Source organism: Molossus molossus, unplaced genomic scaffold, assembly GCF_014108415.1.
Source record: "Molossus molossus isolate mMolMol1 unplaced genomic scaffold, mMolMol1.p scaffold_m16_p_9, whole genome shotgun sequence".
NCBI classification, from domain to species: domain Eukaryota; kingdom Metazoa; phylum Chordata; class Mammalia; order Chiroptera; family Molossidae; genus Molossus; species Molossus molossus.
Window position 1 is genome coordinate 103,251,850 of NW_023425403.1, and position 16,489 is coordinate 103,268,338.

Here is a 16,489-nt window from a genome sequence, read left to right on the forward strand (position 1 = left end):
TTCAGCTAGAAAGTTACTTTAAAAAGGCTATATAACCATTTACTAATTAGCTGCCATGTGACAAGGTATTTAATTGTTTAACTGTTCCTGGGGTACATTTATTCAAAGTGGGTATTCTTATTCAACTGAAAGTCAACATAGAGATTGTTGACCTTCTCTAGAATTTTAAATGCTTCATTCTACATATTCATTCATCAAATTAAAAAGGACTTGGCTTTTCCTGTATTAAAAGCCTGCAGTTTGTGTTCGTGTTGTGCTAATTTTTGAAGGGCAGGACTGATAAGTCGCAGGCAATTGGGTAAGAGTAGCTTCAGAGATTGAAATACGTGAAAAAGGAGACTCAAATGAGTGTTAGCAGAATTCCTCTTATGTTTCAGAATACCTCACTAGATTCATATATTAGAGCCATAACTAGTAAAATTAAAGTAATACATACAGCACAGCATGTGACTACTGTTTCTCAATTCTTCACATTGAAATTTCAAGTGCATAAAAAGCTTTCATATGTCCTTAACTTCACATTCTACACCCAGCCTGAACTCAGTCACAAGGCCCTCCCATCAGGCCCTGGCCAGGTAGCTCAGCTGGTTAGAGAATCCTCCCAATATGCCAAAGTTGTGGGTTCGATCCCTGGTCAGGGCATATACAAGAGTCAAGCAATGAATGCATAAATGAATGAAACAACAAATTGATGTTTCTCTCTCTCTAAAATCAATAAATAAGAAATTGAGAACTTCAAAAAACTTAAAAAAAATAAGGCACTCCCATCAAAGAAACAAATTATTTTCATGAATGCCCCAGAGTTAGTGTTCACTATGGGGAAAAAAATTCTAAAGTCAATAAAGCCATGTGGCTTCAGTAATAATGTAAATGTCATAAGACATTTTCATGGGTTAAAAAATAAAGAACTCACAGAGCTCATGATCATGCACCATGCATTGAAGTTAAGGCAATATATATATATATTTTTTTAAATATTTTTTCTTTATTAATATTAGAGCTAGAGGAAGGGAGAAATAGAAATATCGATGAGAGAGAACACTGACTGCGCCTCCTGCAGGCCTGGCACTGGGGATTGGGCCCACAACACCGGTGCCCTCCTGGTGCAGGGGTCGACATCGCTCAACCACTGGCGAGGCGTTAAACGTTATTTCTATGTTTTGTATTATTTTCAGAACAACCTGAGAAATATTATGCAAAGAAATTTTCTTTATAAGTACCCACATCTTTGTGAATAATAATGTCTAAAACCGTCTTCCACAGTAGGACTCAATTCTCACACTCTCTAGCTACATATCTTTAAATCAGATAATAAACAGTGCTTGAAATAAAATATATTTTTAAACTACAATGAAGGTAGCATTGGCAAAAATGTCTAAGGTGAAACTGCACAACAGAAAACACACTGAGTAAATCCTGAACTAATGCAATATAATCCTCCCTTTTGCATAACGTATCCGATCATGAAAAAACAACACATTAAAATAAATTCTTCTGTTTGCAGAAGACACATTTAATAACAACTGTTTACATAAAGAAATCATCTTCTAGTAAAGAAATATTGTCATTGGAGTCAAAACCACAACTTAATATTCTGAAATAAATTGTTTCAATTAAAGAAATACTGAACAATGCTTATGATTTTGTTTGAAAATTTGCTTTTATTAAAAGCAAAAAAAAGGTGACTTGGATTTCCTACAATGGTAAATGTAGGCTTGATGCATCGTTTGCTACCATCAAAACAGATCACTGAAGAATATATTGGCTAAATTTCTATCCCTTGAGATGGCATCAGAAGCCTGACAAGGGCTGTGAAAGCGGACCTTCCTCTCTATCTGCTACATGTTCTACCCATCATCACAGTCCTAAGAAATATGCTTGCATTCGTGAAACTTTCTTTTCCACAGAATGAATACGTTTATGGACCACTTGCAAATCGTGTGCATGTTCTCCTTCCACCTCCTGGGCTGTAACTGGGTAGTCAGGGCCTGCACACGGCTTCCTCCAGAGAGGCGCGCGGGCGCGGGCCGGAGGTGCCTCCGGCAGGGCTAAGCGCAGTCGGTTAAGACCTCGGTTAAAGACCGGGGTGAAGCCGCAGGCAGACTGATGTACATACTTACGGCTGCCTTACAAGATTTCCTATTTAAAAGATCCCTGGAGAGAAAGATCAAGTCCGGTCATTCCGGACGCCAACGGAGACCGGGATAGTTCACACCCTCCTGTCCCTCCAGCCGCTGCGACCGAACCTCCAGCGTCTCGGGAGCCTCCTCCCCCAACAGCCCCAGGTTGTCACTCCTCCCCGGGATCGCCCTCGTCCCTTCAGTCCCCCCACCCCACTGCTCTGCACAGGAGCAGCCCCAGCTTGCCTTCCTCCCTCCGACGCCCCCCTCAGGGCCGCCATCTCGAGGAGACCGCCGGGGGCGAGGGCGAGGGACTGCGGCGCGGCGCCGCACAGCCCCAGCAAAGCAGGACACCTACCTCTCTGTCACCTGAGACGCTCCGCCCTCCGCGTCGTGCCCTGCAGGTCCCGGCTGGGGTCGGCAGCACAGGGGCGCGCGCGGGCCGGTGCACGGTACCGGGTGCGGAGCTGGGCCGAGGGTCCTCTCTGCACGCACGCGGACGGCTTCCCGGGACAGCCCGCTGGGCGCTCGGTAGCCCGGCAACGGCCGCTGCCTCCTAGGGTCCCGCCCACCTCGGGGCCCCGCCCACCGCGCCTCCCGCACTCTTCGCACCGCCCCTAGGCTCTCGGGGGCGCCCCCTCCCAGCCGCGATCCGCGATCCGTGCATCCTGCTCTCCCAGCCGGCCTCGCTCGCTTGCGCTGGTGGCCCGCCCTCCGTCGTCGCCACGGGAGCTGGTGAATGCGACCTGGGGCGGGGACGGAGGGGCTAGGGCGGGGGAAGGACACCAAGACCACCGAGAGCTTTACTGTGTTAGCTTTACTGTTGGCGAAGGGAGGAAGCCTGCCTTTCTATCCTGCACGTGTTTTCCCAGGACCTTTGTGCCTTTCCCTTGCTGGTCACTTTCTACCCAACGCTCATGCACCATATGAGCAAAGGCTCCGAGAAAACGGTGTGGAACGTTTGCTCTAGTCTATCAAGATCATGATGACCTAGCTCAGCAACAGCCGCCTCGCCTCATTAATTCACTGATGGATTTTTCCAGTAGATACTCACCCTAAGGCCTTTCAGGGTGTGTGTGCTAGTTAACTATACCTGCCTCCTCCACGCCAAGACCAGCCCAGCCCAACTCCCAGGATCACTTAATACACTCAGAGCAGCTGGCGATGCAGGGGGCACAGAGCCTAGCCTCCAGGCCTTCACTAGTATTTTGTATAAGGTGTTGACACTCCTGAACTTCAGGTGGTTAATATATGAAGCAGGGAGGGTGCCCACTCTGCAGATTTGTTGGAGGAGTGAAAGAATTATGTATGCAACAAAAATACTTTTGCAGCAGTCGAATGCTACAGATATATAAGCAATTATTGTTTTGTCCAATGAGTGAAAAACCAATACCTTCAAACCCAAGATACCGGGCATGACTTTGGTACAAAAAAGCATCCACCATATCTTGTGTGTTGGTTTCATTTTCCTCACACAACTGCAAGTCTCTTTGAATGGAACAAAATCCTATGTTTTATATACCCCAAGGCCCATATGGGCCTCAATAAATATTCGTTGAACAAATGTATAAGTTTTAGACTTAATTACTGATAAGCACATCTCCTAATCATACTGAGAACACAGTTGCTTGTGAAAATTATCATCCCAAGTGTCACACATCAAGGTTGTCTACTTCAAATCTGACATGGCCAGAATGTAAATCACAATAATGACTTATCTGTAAATGGCAAATGATATACACTAGCTTATCTGAACCTCAAAACAGGTATGTTTCCCTGGCTTAGTAGCTGTTGCCTAGTACTACTTCAGACTCAGTATACTGCTGCACTAAAATGCTCATTATTATATTGAAGTTATCTGTTTGTCTGGGTTCCTCTCCCCAACTAGACTTCAATCTCCTGAAGGCACATCTTATTTTCTTAATATCCCAGAGCATAGCCAGCACGCGGGATACTCAGTAATTTGTTAAGCTCAATTACTGCATCTTCCTTTGTAAGGACTCACGCATTCACCCCTTCTTCCTCTTTTTCTGTTGGTCCCATCACTTCCTCCACAGCACAGGCCCTCACACCTTCCACTTAAATATTGCCCCTACAGGGTTTGAACATTGTCAAAACTTCCTCCCTGCTGCTTTGTCCAGCAGGCCTGTTTCCTCCTCCTAGTCATCGCTGTCACTGTCCAATTAAATGATTAACATTCCTCATTGTAAAGAATGGCTTCTATACCCCTTGAATTAGCATTCAGAGATTTCCAGGTTTGGACTCCACCCCCATTTTCAACCTTATCTTTTTCTCCTCTAGACTGTACACGTTATATTCTGGCCAAACTGGTCTGCGTAGCTTGCCTCAAAGTGCCCTGAATTTGCCCTTCCCTTTGCTCTCTAAGCTTCCTCTTCATGCTCACCTACTTCCCTCCCTCTCTGATGCCTTACTTAATGACTCTTATTTCAGGACCAGCTTAAAAGCCAGAATTCTCATGAGTCTCTCCAAGGTTTGTGACCTTCTTATTAGAATGATAGCACTTGCCACATTCTTTCATGTGTCATGACTATCTGTGACTGAGGTTTCTTCCCCGGGGAATGAAAAGGAGTTCTGCTTTCAGAGAAGGGCATATTTTGTTCAGACTTGTGTCTCTGATAGTATCAAACATTCACATAAACTTTCAGTACGTGTTTTCTGAGGGGAATTTATTCTGCCAGCTCAGGAACTACCTTTTTTACTTTAGCCCAATGTCCTTTCTTCTCTGGCCTCTTAGAGACAGTGACACATGATGTAGTTGATTAGTTCTTGTATCATCTGCTGTGTCTGTGACTGTTAGCTCACTGTGGAGAGAGACCCTATTGGGAACACATGGGCTTTAGCGACGGAGAGTCTGGTCTTAGATGCCAATTTGCCATTCACTAATTGCATGCCCTCGGAAAAGTTACTTAACCTCCCTAAATTTCCATTTCTTCAACTATAAAATGAGTTGTTTCATTGGTGGTTATTAAACAAGATAAGGTATTGAGACCACTTAACCCAATGCCTGGCACATAGTAAGTGCTCACTCAATGGCAGTCAATATGAGCAGTTGCACACCTTTTGTAGGGCAGATGATGCCTAGCATCAGTGTATAAATTATGATCAAAATTATATTTGTCAATGGGGACAAAGAACATTGAACCTCTGTGCTCTAGCTATTAAACAAATTGTATCCACTACAGAAAAGGCATGGTATGTTAATAAATACTCCCCACTTCACCTCACTTTGAAGGCATATGCAATCTGAAGCAGAATCCAGGCCCACAATTAAGCATCAAAAAGAACTGTATGATCCCTAGGCTCATTCAGAATGGAATCGACGCTTAGAATTGGGGCTACAAGCACTCTTACCACTTTAAAACACTATTATTGTTACTTTTTAAAATATGTTTTTATTGATTGTAGAGAGAGAAGAAGGGAGAGGAGAGGAGAGAGAGAGAGAGAGAGAGAGAGAGAGAGAGAGAGAGAGAAAGAGTGATGAGAGAGAAATACATTAATTGGTTGCCTCCCACATGATGCAGACCAGGGCGGGGGATTGAACCTGTAACCCAGGTATGTATCCTTGACTGAAATCCTCAGGCTAATGCTCTAACCGCTGAACCAAACCAGGCAGGGAACTACTGTAACTATTATTAATGGATTGACATTTATACTGTAAAAGCCAAATTGCTATAAGGATATTGGTAGAGGTGTTGTTGGTAAAGAGTTGGTATTTCTGAAGCTAGTTTTTAGCAATATCTAAGTTGATGCAAAGTATATTTGTTTAGGATATTTTCCCCAAAGAAGTTGAACTAATAAAGCAGCAAACTTCTTGAAAAACAGATTCAGTGAAAAGCTAGCTTACTGGAAGAAAAGTTAATGAAAAACTATTTGACTTCCTAGTAATTCTTAGGGTATATCACTGTTCCTTCAGGAAAAGAGGTAGAATGCAAGCTACATGAAAATTTACTTCACAGTGCCTGAACCTAATACCCAACAATTTGTTGAATGAATTCTTGAATGGGGTAGGAATCTCAAAGAATAATAAAGTTTGCCAAATATAGTTAAAGGCTCTGGCAAGGTAGATCAATTGGTTAGAGATCATCCCCATACGCCAAGGCTGCATAAATAAGTGGAACATCAAATTGATGCTTCTCTCTCTTCCTCTCTCTCTAAAACAAATAAATAAAATTTAAAAATCCCATTTACTATTGCAACAACAACAAAAAAAGATACCTGGGAATAAACTTAACCAAAGAAGTAAAAGACCTGTACTCAAAAAACTATAGAACATTAAAAAATAGAAGTAGAGGAAGACACAAAAAAGTGGAAGCATATACTGTATCATGGATTAGAAAAATTAACATCATTAAAATGTCCCTATTACCCAGCACAATCTACAAATTCAACACAATTCCTATTAAAATACCAATGGAATATCTTATAGACCTAGAAAAATATTCCAAAAATGTATATGGAACCAAAAAGACCCCAAGTAGCCACAGCAGTCTTGAGAAAGAAGAACACAGTCAGAGGGATCAAATACCATATCTTAAACTATACTACAAAGCTACTGTAATCAAAACAGACTGATACTGGCACAAGAACAGGCATATAGACCAATGGAATAGAGTAAAGACCCCAGACATTGACCCATGCCAATATGGTCAATAAATATTTGACAAAGGGGGCAAGAGCATACAATGGAATAAAGATAGCCTCTTCAATAAATGGTGTTGGGAAAATTGGATAAGTACATGCAAAAAAATGAAACTAGACCACCAACTTACACCATACACAAGAATAAACTCAAAGTGAATAAAAGACTTAAATGTAAATCACAAAACCATAAAAATTCTAGAAGAAAACATAGGCAGTAAAACCTCAGTTATTCCACATAAAAGTATTTTCACTGATATATTTATTGCCTAAGGCAAGGAAAAATTAACAAATGGAACTATATCAAACTAAAAAGCTTCTGCACAGCAAAAGAAACCAAAAAAATGGAAAGGGAACCCACTATGTGGGAAAACATATTCGCCATCAATACATCTGATAAGGGCTTAATTTCCAAAATATGCAAGGAACTCATATACCTCAACACCAGAAAGACAAACAATCCAATTAAAAAATGGGCATAGGACCTGAATAGACACTTCTCCAAAGAGGACATGCAGATACATTTAAAAAATTCTTAATGTCATTAATTATCAGAGAGATGTAAATTAAAGCTACAAGAAGGTATCACCTCACATATGCCAGAATGGCTACCATCAACAAATCAACAAAGAACAGGTGCTGGCAAGGGTGTGGAGGAAAGGGAACCCGAGTACACTACTGGTGGGAGTGCAGACTGGTATGACCACTGTGGAAAACAGTATGGAGTTTCCTCAAAAAATTAAAAATGAATCCTGCCATTTGACCCAGTGAGCCCACTTTTGGGAATATATCATTAGAATCCCAAAACACCAATCAGAAAGAATATATGTACCCTTATGTTCATAGCAGCACTATTTACAATAGCTAGGATCTGGAAGCAGCCCAAGCATCCATCAGTAGATGAGTGGATAAAAAAGCTGTGGTACATGTACACAATGGAATATTACGAGGCTGTAAAAAAGAAGACTATCTCACCCTTTGAGATGACATGGAGGGACCTGAAGAGTATTATGCTAAGTGAAATAAGCCAGTCAGAGAAAGACAAATACCACATGATCTTACTTATAACTGGAATCTAAAGAACAAAATAAGTTGACAAACAAAATAGGTCCAGAGGTATGACTGCTTGGAACAGAATAACAGATCTCAGTGTAGGGGTGGGGGTGGAAGGAATGGGAAGAGATTAACCAAAGAACATAATGAATATATATACTGATGGACATAGATAATGTCATGGGGCAAGCTCTGGGGTGGAGCAGGGGTTTTGTAGAGGGGGGAAAATGGGAGCTAGCTGTAATACTGTCACTAAAAAAATAAAATTTAAAAAATAAATAAATGAATACATTAATTTTAAAAATCAAATATAGTTAAGATAAGAAGGTAAAAAGGTAACCAGGACCCTGATATTTAAATAATTCCCAACACCCAATGCTGCCAATTATAGACTATCCTTGTAGAGTTGGGGCCAGATGTTGAGTGACTTGCTCAAGGTCACACACCAAGTTAATAAGAAAGCTAGAAAAAAAATCCAAGCTCCTTGAATCCTAATATAATCTTCAGCATACTGCTAGTGCATTAACCAATATGGATGAAAGGCCAAGGAGGTTGTTTAGTTTATCTAATGTCAAACTCATGACTTTTATAGAGCAACGTTGTTATAAGTCGTAGCAATTGCACTGATTTTGTGAGTTTACGACACCCCTGTTGGCCAGACTCTTTTCATGTGTTTAATGAGAGAAGAAATGGGCCATTGATTCTCCTCCTGTCCTCAATGAACATGGTGAACGCTGCCTATGGCTGAACTAAGGAACAGGCTCACTGGGCAGCAGCAGTGATGCTAGCCACAAGGCTGCCGACGTGCTGGAGACTTTTAACTGGATGGAGAAAGCTGTACTTACCAGAACTCATCTCTGAGAGAGGGTGGCTTATGTTGGAAGGGATAGTTTGAAAAAGTTGCCTGACACCCCCACCTCATCCTTCCCACTAAAGAGCAAAATTAAGTCACAAAGAATGATGTTAATATATACATATTTTTCTTTACTGATTTCTTTTAGAGAGAGAAGACGGGAGAGGGAGAAAGAGAGAGAGAGAGAAACATCGATGAGAGAGAACATTGATTGGCCACCTCCTGCATGCCCCCTCTCTGGGTATCTGGGCATGTGCCCTGAACGGAATCAAACCGGTGACCTCTTGGTGCATGGGTCAACGCTCAAAAACCGAGCCACACGGGCCGGGTTTTATATAGTTCTTAGAATAAACTGCCTAGCCCTGGAACAAAAGAACCCAGAGATATTCTAGTGCTATCATTCAATTAGCCCTGTGATCTTGCATATGTTATTTGACCCCTCTGAGACACTTTCTTTATCTCTATAATTGGCATGACAAACCTAATTGAACATTTAAATGAGATAGTTTTATTATTATTATTACTTTTAAATATTTATTGTTGAGAGTATTACAGATGCCCCCTCCTTTTTCTTCCATGCCCCCACCACCCAGTTCCCACCCTGCCCCAGGTCTTCACCACCCTATAGTCTGTGTCCATGGGCTACGCATATAAATTCTTTGGTTAATCTCTTCCCTCCCCACCCCCCCTTTTCTCTCTGAGACTCATCAGTCTGCTCCATGTTTCCATGCTTCTGGTTCTATTTTATTTATCACTTTATTGTGTTCATTAGATTCCACATATAAGTGATATCGCGGGATATTTGTCTTTTTCTGACTGGCTCATTTTGCTTAGCATAATAATCTCCAAGTCACTCTGTTGTCTCAAAGGGTAATAGATCCTTCTTTTTTACAGCTGCATAGTATTCCATAGTGTAAATGAACCACAGCTTTTTTATCCACTCACCTACTGATGGGCATTTGGGCTGTTTCCAGATCTTAGCTATTGTAAATAGTGCTGCCGTGAACACAGGGGAACAGAGACAGTGTTATTAAAAATACTATTAGAGTGCCTGACACACAAGTACTCAATAAATATTACTGAATTAATGAATAATTGATAAATTATAAATGTTAATGTTACTATGTTATCATTTACAAAGCTTTATATGAAACCTTTATGACAGTGATAAAACATGACAGACATCTATTGGCCTTGAGAGCAGTGTATATGTGTACAATTTACAGTCAATACATAAATTTATATTCACATTTTTACAAAAAATATACAAAAAATATTCATTTTTTTTCCAAGATAAAAGAATAGCGGTAATGAAAGGATATTCAAGGATTCTTAACATAATCATGAATCCATATATAAATTCATATATGGAACACAAATGTAGTGTGGAAACATATCATGTACAAACCCATATTGATTTTGCAAACTGAAATCTCACAAGATCCCACTGGGAGTCTCCTTTGATGATTAACAACTTTTAATTGACAATTAAACTCTTTATGGACACACTGTCATCTTCAGTTACTTGTAAACACACAAAGATGTATTTACATAATGCCAAACTTGTATATATATATCACACAGGCAACACAAATATATATAATCCACATTGCAATTGATATATTAAATTTGGGGGGAAAGTTATTTTAAATAACTTTACGTAAATTATACGTAGGAGTAATTGTGTTTAGACTATGTAGAAATACAGAAGCAAAAGGAATAGTTAGGAAATGTCCAGAGTAGTCCAGTTGACTGACATTATCTATCACGGGAAAACAACAACAAAAATTTTGCAATAGGAAGTGGCTATTTCTGTTATTCAAACCAACACTATTCTCTGATCAGCTACCCAGTGCATTTGTGTTAGCAGTTGCTAGAAAATGGATTATGCATGGCAAACTAGAAGAGCCCTGGACTTGCAAAACTCGCAATGTGGCCTTAATTAAAATAGTCAAGTTACTTTTCTCTAGTCTCAGTTTCTCATATGTAAAATGGCTATAAAAATTCCACCTTGCTGCCCTGGGCGTTGTGGCTCAATGCTTAAAGCGTCTGCCTGCACAGGAAGAGTCTCAGGTTCCTGCTCAAGGGCACACACCTGGCTTGCAGGTTCAGTCCCCAGCCCTGATTGGGGCATGTGCAGGAGGCAACAAATTGATGTGTTTCTCTCTCTCTTTCTCCCTCCCTTCCTTCCACTCTATCTAAAAATCAATGGAAAAATATCCTTGGGGGAGGATTAACAACAACAACAACAAAATTCCACCCTGCTTATTTCATGAGGATGATCTGATCAATTCCCTCATTTCGCCATGAGGAAACTGAGTAGTTAAGTGACTCTCTTAAGGTCACATAGCTAATCAGTGACACAATCACAACTAGAAATAAAAGTCTTTTGAAGAGTTGGACTTTCTGCAGTAACAAAGCTGCCATTGAAGCAATAGATAGGAAATTGCTTTAAAAAATGTAACATAAGGGTTTCGTTCAGTGTAAGTACTATGGAGTATATCTACTAAACTAAATCAAGATCATCGTGTGGCAATTAAGAAATGTCTTTTGAGACTGTACCTTACATTCAGCAATAGCCATCTTTCTTTAAAAACCAAATGGAATCTGTTTCGTTTCTCAACAAAGACACAAGGAGTAAACAGTTAATTCAGACGTGAAGTGGATTTTCAAGGACTTGCCCAAGCTAGTTTTCTACAAAGTCTAAATTAATCAGATAATTGCTTATTCTTCCTTTTGTTTTATGCTAAGTAGAGTCTGCATTTGTTGACATAAACTTAGTAACAAGAATAAACAATTATTTTTTAAAATTTTAGATACCAAATCTGAACTAAATGATCGAGTTTCAACACACACTATTTCTTTAGGCATCTTCTCCAGTCATTAATTTAAAAGCTTAATTTTCTTTATGTGAATGTGAACATTAATACTGCTTTTATGATATAAAGAGAACTTTTTAAGCAAAAATTTTTAAATTTTAAAAAATCAACTGAAATGGATAACCCAGGATATTGTGAACATGCTTTGTTATACTTTCAGTAAAACAAAAACTTAAATGCCTCTCCTAGCATGACTATAAACAACAGTTTAATCTTTTAGATTCGATTCTTACTGACACATTGAAAAAAATATAGTCAGTTTAGTATAGTTTAACATAATCTCCACTTGCCCTGGCCAGTTTGGCTCAGTGGTTAGAGAATTGGCCATGGACTGAAGGGTCAAAGGTTTGATTCTGGGTCAAGGGTATGTACATGGGTTGCAGGTTCAATCCTCAGTCCTGGTAGGAGTTGTGTGGGAGACAGCCAGTTGATGAGTCTTTCTCACATCCATGTTTCTCTCTCTCTCTAACCCTCCATTCCTTCCATTCTATCTAAAAATCAATGGAAAAATATCCTCGGGTGAGGATTAACAACAAAAAATAATAATAATAATCTCCACTTAACAGCTATCAAAGTTTTTAAATTAAGCAAACAGTGCTAATTACCCTCCTAATATCAGGAGGAAAGTTTAGAAAGTAATTTAATTAATTGGCTCTGAAAAATTAATTACATATGTAATGAGCCTCATTAGACCTTATGTGCCCTGACCGGGTAGCTAAGTTGGTTAGAACATCCCAAAATGCCAAGGTTGCAGGTTCGAGCCCTAGTCAGGACACACTTATTTAACAAATGAATGCATAAATAAGTGGAACAAGTCAATGTTTCTCTCTCTTTCTCTCTCTCTCTCTCTCTCTATCTCTCTCCCCCTTCTCCCTCCATCTAAAACCAATGTCTCTCTCTCTCTCTCTCAAATCAATAAATAGATAAAAAAGAAAGAAAGAATAGACCTTTCCTGTTTCATCAGAATTTCAGACTAAAGGATGATTGGTCTTCTCACTTACAATTTCTTTGTGGTTCACGGAACATAAAATAAACTGTTGGTTGTGATGAGAATTAAATATTTTACCCATGTATGTTTAGGACTAGAACATTAAAATAAACTGACCTGAACATGGGACTCTTACTTTTTCACTGTATTAAGTTCTTGCATCCCAATGTAAAGATTTTACTGTGTGTGTGTGTGTGTGTGTGTGTGTGTGTGTGTGTGTGTGTGTGTGGTTACTGAATTGACAAAACAAAACAAACAAAAAAACATCCAGAACAATTAACTTTTAAATTTAGCACAGCAATATATTTGGGTTTTACCATGTTGAGTGAAAATGTAAGTAAAAACTCTGTCATATAATAACTGTTGATTACTCAGATAGTTTTCATAAACAGTTGGCCAACTGTAACTTACAACAGCTGTCACTATACATTTAAAGTAAATGTTAATTTAGGAATATTAAACTTGTAAACGTTTGTGCAAATAAGGCTTGTGTTGTTTTCAACGTTTACAGAATATCACTAGAGGATTATTAAACCAAACTTACCCCATTTTACCCTCCCTGTTTTAAAATTCTTCAGTTTTACATATAAAAAGCTGTAACCATACTTGAATGCCTTTTCAATGACTCCCTTGAGGATACAAACTGCACAGAGAAATGTATTTGCTAGGTTTACATCTTGGAGGTAAGAGAATAAATAAACTACCAAAACAATGTTGCCAGAGATGTGCTGTACTCTTTCATATAAGAAAACATTGGCATCAAGTAAAATCTCACTGCCTGTTGACTAAAAAAAGTAAGCTGTAAATACCTAGAGCAATTATAGCTCACAGACCTCAGGCTCTGGAGCCTGGGTTGTGTGCTAAAGTTAGCCCTCTTCTTTTCTGTCCTGTTTGAAGAACTCACTTCTAAGTAAAATTGGCATGACAGATTGCAGACCTTTTTGTACAAACTACTAACATGGCATCCAGTATCATATTTACCCCCATACAGATCTAGAGCACGCTGTAGCAGTCAAATACAGAAATGCTTGCTTTTCCTTGGGAAAACCAACTTTTCTTAGAACACACAGGAAAAGTGGAGCGAAAGCAACAACACACACAAAATGCTGTACCTGCGACGTGCTGAACTCTGTCCAGTACGCACCTTCCGGGCCTGGCTTCTCCTTGGCAGCACCCCGGGAAGGGCTTCCACCTCCCCACACTGTGTCAGCACAAGCCCAGGCGAAACTTCAAATCCAGGAAAATAAAATTAGCCATGCAGATCAAAGGCGGGGAGCAGGGAGGCGAAATGCCCGTAATCTGATCGGTGATCACTTGCAGAACATCAAAGGCAGGGTTAAGTTTATGTGTAAGCAGGGACATCAAGAAAGTTCACTCTCAGCAGGTAGTCAGCCTCCCGCCTCCCAGTCCACAGTCTTTGTTCAGCGTGGATCGCGCGGTTCCCTCCCCTTTTCCAGCCGGCAGCCCGGTCGGTCGCCAGGGCTGAGCGCGGTCCTGCCGCAGCCTGCTCGCTCCCAGGCCGCGCTCTGCCAGCTGGAAGCCGCGGGGCCAGGGCGCCTGCCGGATCCCTCTCATCCGCGGGGCTCGGTCCCGTGACATCATCGCGGGACTGCGAGGACAGCTGTCACTCAGCCCGGCGGCGCGGCCGCAGCGGCCAGCTTCGCCTGACTCGGGACCACGCTGGGCGTGTGCCGGGAAGGACACTGTCGTCCAGTGGGGAGGTCGGCGGTCGCTGCGGGTGATTCCACGACGATGATCCCTGATCCGTCCATCAGGTTCCAAATGACAGCGAGGAACTGACAGAAAAGTCACTTTTTTTTTTTTTTTACCAAAGACGGTCAAATACTCAGAGTAGTTAAACATCTCTGTAAGACCATTCCAGAAAACTCCCAGGAACACCCCCAGTTGGAAAGGATGGCATTTTTTAAAAAATGGTTTTGTTTTTAATGTGACGAGCCTTTAAAGGTTTTAAGTAAACTGTCTTTCCCTTGAATTATTAGACTTGGCTGCCAATTAAACAGTGGTGTTTTAATTAATTAATGGGCAGATAAAAACAAGTCATCGGTGATTGATATCTGCCACTTTCTCATGTAAGCCTTTGGGCAGAGACTTAATCTTAGTCTAGGTCTTAGTTTGGGATTCTGAAAATTAGATATTAAAACATGTGGTTCTTAGATGGGCACAGTTTATTCACACCTGTGAGCATTTTTAAGTTTACGGAAGAAAAGAATGATGTACAGGAAGGCACCAGCCCTTTGCTAGGGACCCTTGCCTTTGAGGCTGTTTCTGCTAGCTCCATAGTTTGAACTGTTAACTCACTACAAATCACCACTTTAGTTTAATTCTTCATGATTTAAAATTAAACCTATTACATATTATTTAGAATTTTCTTACTATTATTTCTTAACAATGGCAGATTCAATAAAATAAGATTATTTTTAGTATTTCTCAAAATAGAAGATAGAAATTTCATCTTCATTACAAGCCAGGGAACAGCGCATTTCTGAATTCCGGACCAGTCTATCATGGAATGAAGGAAAATGTTGTTTTATGATAGACACTATCAACTTTTAGAAGGTTAGTTAAAAACATTTATTTTTCAAAACAGAAGACTGTAGAATGTAATCTTTTTTATGTAACTCCTTTCTCTAAATGATCTCGTCTAATTTTTCAATGTGATATTTGAAAACGTAGTTTATGATTTGTCTATCTCCAGACTTCTATAATTCTCGAAAAATTTTAATAGCACAGTCTTTGCTTGGAACAGCTAATGCATTCAGTAGAACATTTAAATAATCATGTTTATTTTTCAACATTTCTTTTATAATTCTTCATCATTCCTCCCGGATGCCAGCGCCCAGATGGTACAGCAGCGGTGTGACTGCCCACGACTCTCTGAAGGCAGCCCCAGAGGGCTCCCGTGACACCTGGCCTACGCGGAATGTCTCCTGGGCTCCTTTGAAAATACAGAAAATGTTTAAAAGGGTAAAATATTTCCAAGTGGTCATTTGCCCATTTCTTCTCTGAAGTAGCCCAGCATGAAATCCATGCTCCATCAAACTGCACCCAGGAATAAAGTTTCCTGATGCTCTGACATTTAAATCGTAACTACTGGATGCTCATAAGGTTCTTTGGATAAGCAAGTAAATCCTAATGTCTTGCTAGAGCTCAGTATGAACAGAAAGAGGTGAGGGACTGAATTCAAATTCTTGTAGGTCCCCTGGAAGCTTACAGGAGGCATTTGGAAGCAGGGACTTAAATGGCAATCAATCAAATGATCCTCCATTTATACAGATCTCACCAAGGAACATTCGTAGTTCAAAATATGTCTAGCAATGCGATAGTATCTCCAATGGAAGAGTTTATTCACCAAGTCACTGAAAATTATTTTGAGTTGATCCTTCTGTGGTCAAACACTCCCCGTGTGTGAGATGAAAAGGGACTGAGGTGGGGGTCCCATCTGTCACCAAGAGCAGAGTGTGGCTAAAGGCCCACTAGAGTGAGTGACCTCCTGACCGGGCTCTTTAGTGCTGTGCCCATCGCCCCGAGCTCCCTTCCTCGTGGACCTGCGCCAGGACCACTGTCACTGCGGAACTGCACCGTGAGAGGCTCAGGGCACAGCCCGCTCTGCCCTGCAGGGAGCTTCCACCAGTGAGATTGGGTCTGAAGCGCTGGTGATAAGAAATACGCCACTGCACTCTACGTAGTTATTTACACAATGTGTAAAGTTACGTGCTGTACTGATGATGTCTAGGGCCACAGCATATATATGTAGCTTTTAAAACTTTCCACCGGGCTGCATTTCAGCCCCCGGGTGTGTAATGGGGCGGAAGCAGCAATCTGGTCTGAGGAGTTGGAGGCTGTATTTCATTGCACTCGACACTGAGGGGACATCAGTGTTCTACCAGAGAGCGGAGGGGGCCTACTGAGATTCTTG

General features: G+C 40.8%; 1 protein-coding gene across 1 annotated transcript in view; it reads right to left on the bottom strand.

The window, feature by feature from the left end:
* TNFRSF19 (TNF receptor superfamily member 19) overlaps window positions 1-13,721 on the bottom strand; it is a 94,598-nt gene extending 80,877 nt beyond the window's left edge. Inside the window, exon 1 of the mRNA XM_036250212.1 lies at window positions 13,665-13,721. The gene's annotated coding sequence lies outside the window, so the exon portion shown is untranslated. The remainder of the gene's footprint in view (window positions 1-13,664) is intronic.
* Window positions 13,722-16,489: the final 2,768 nt, after the last annotated feature.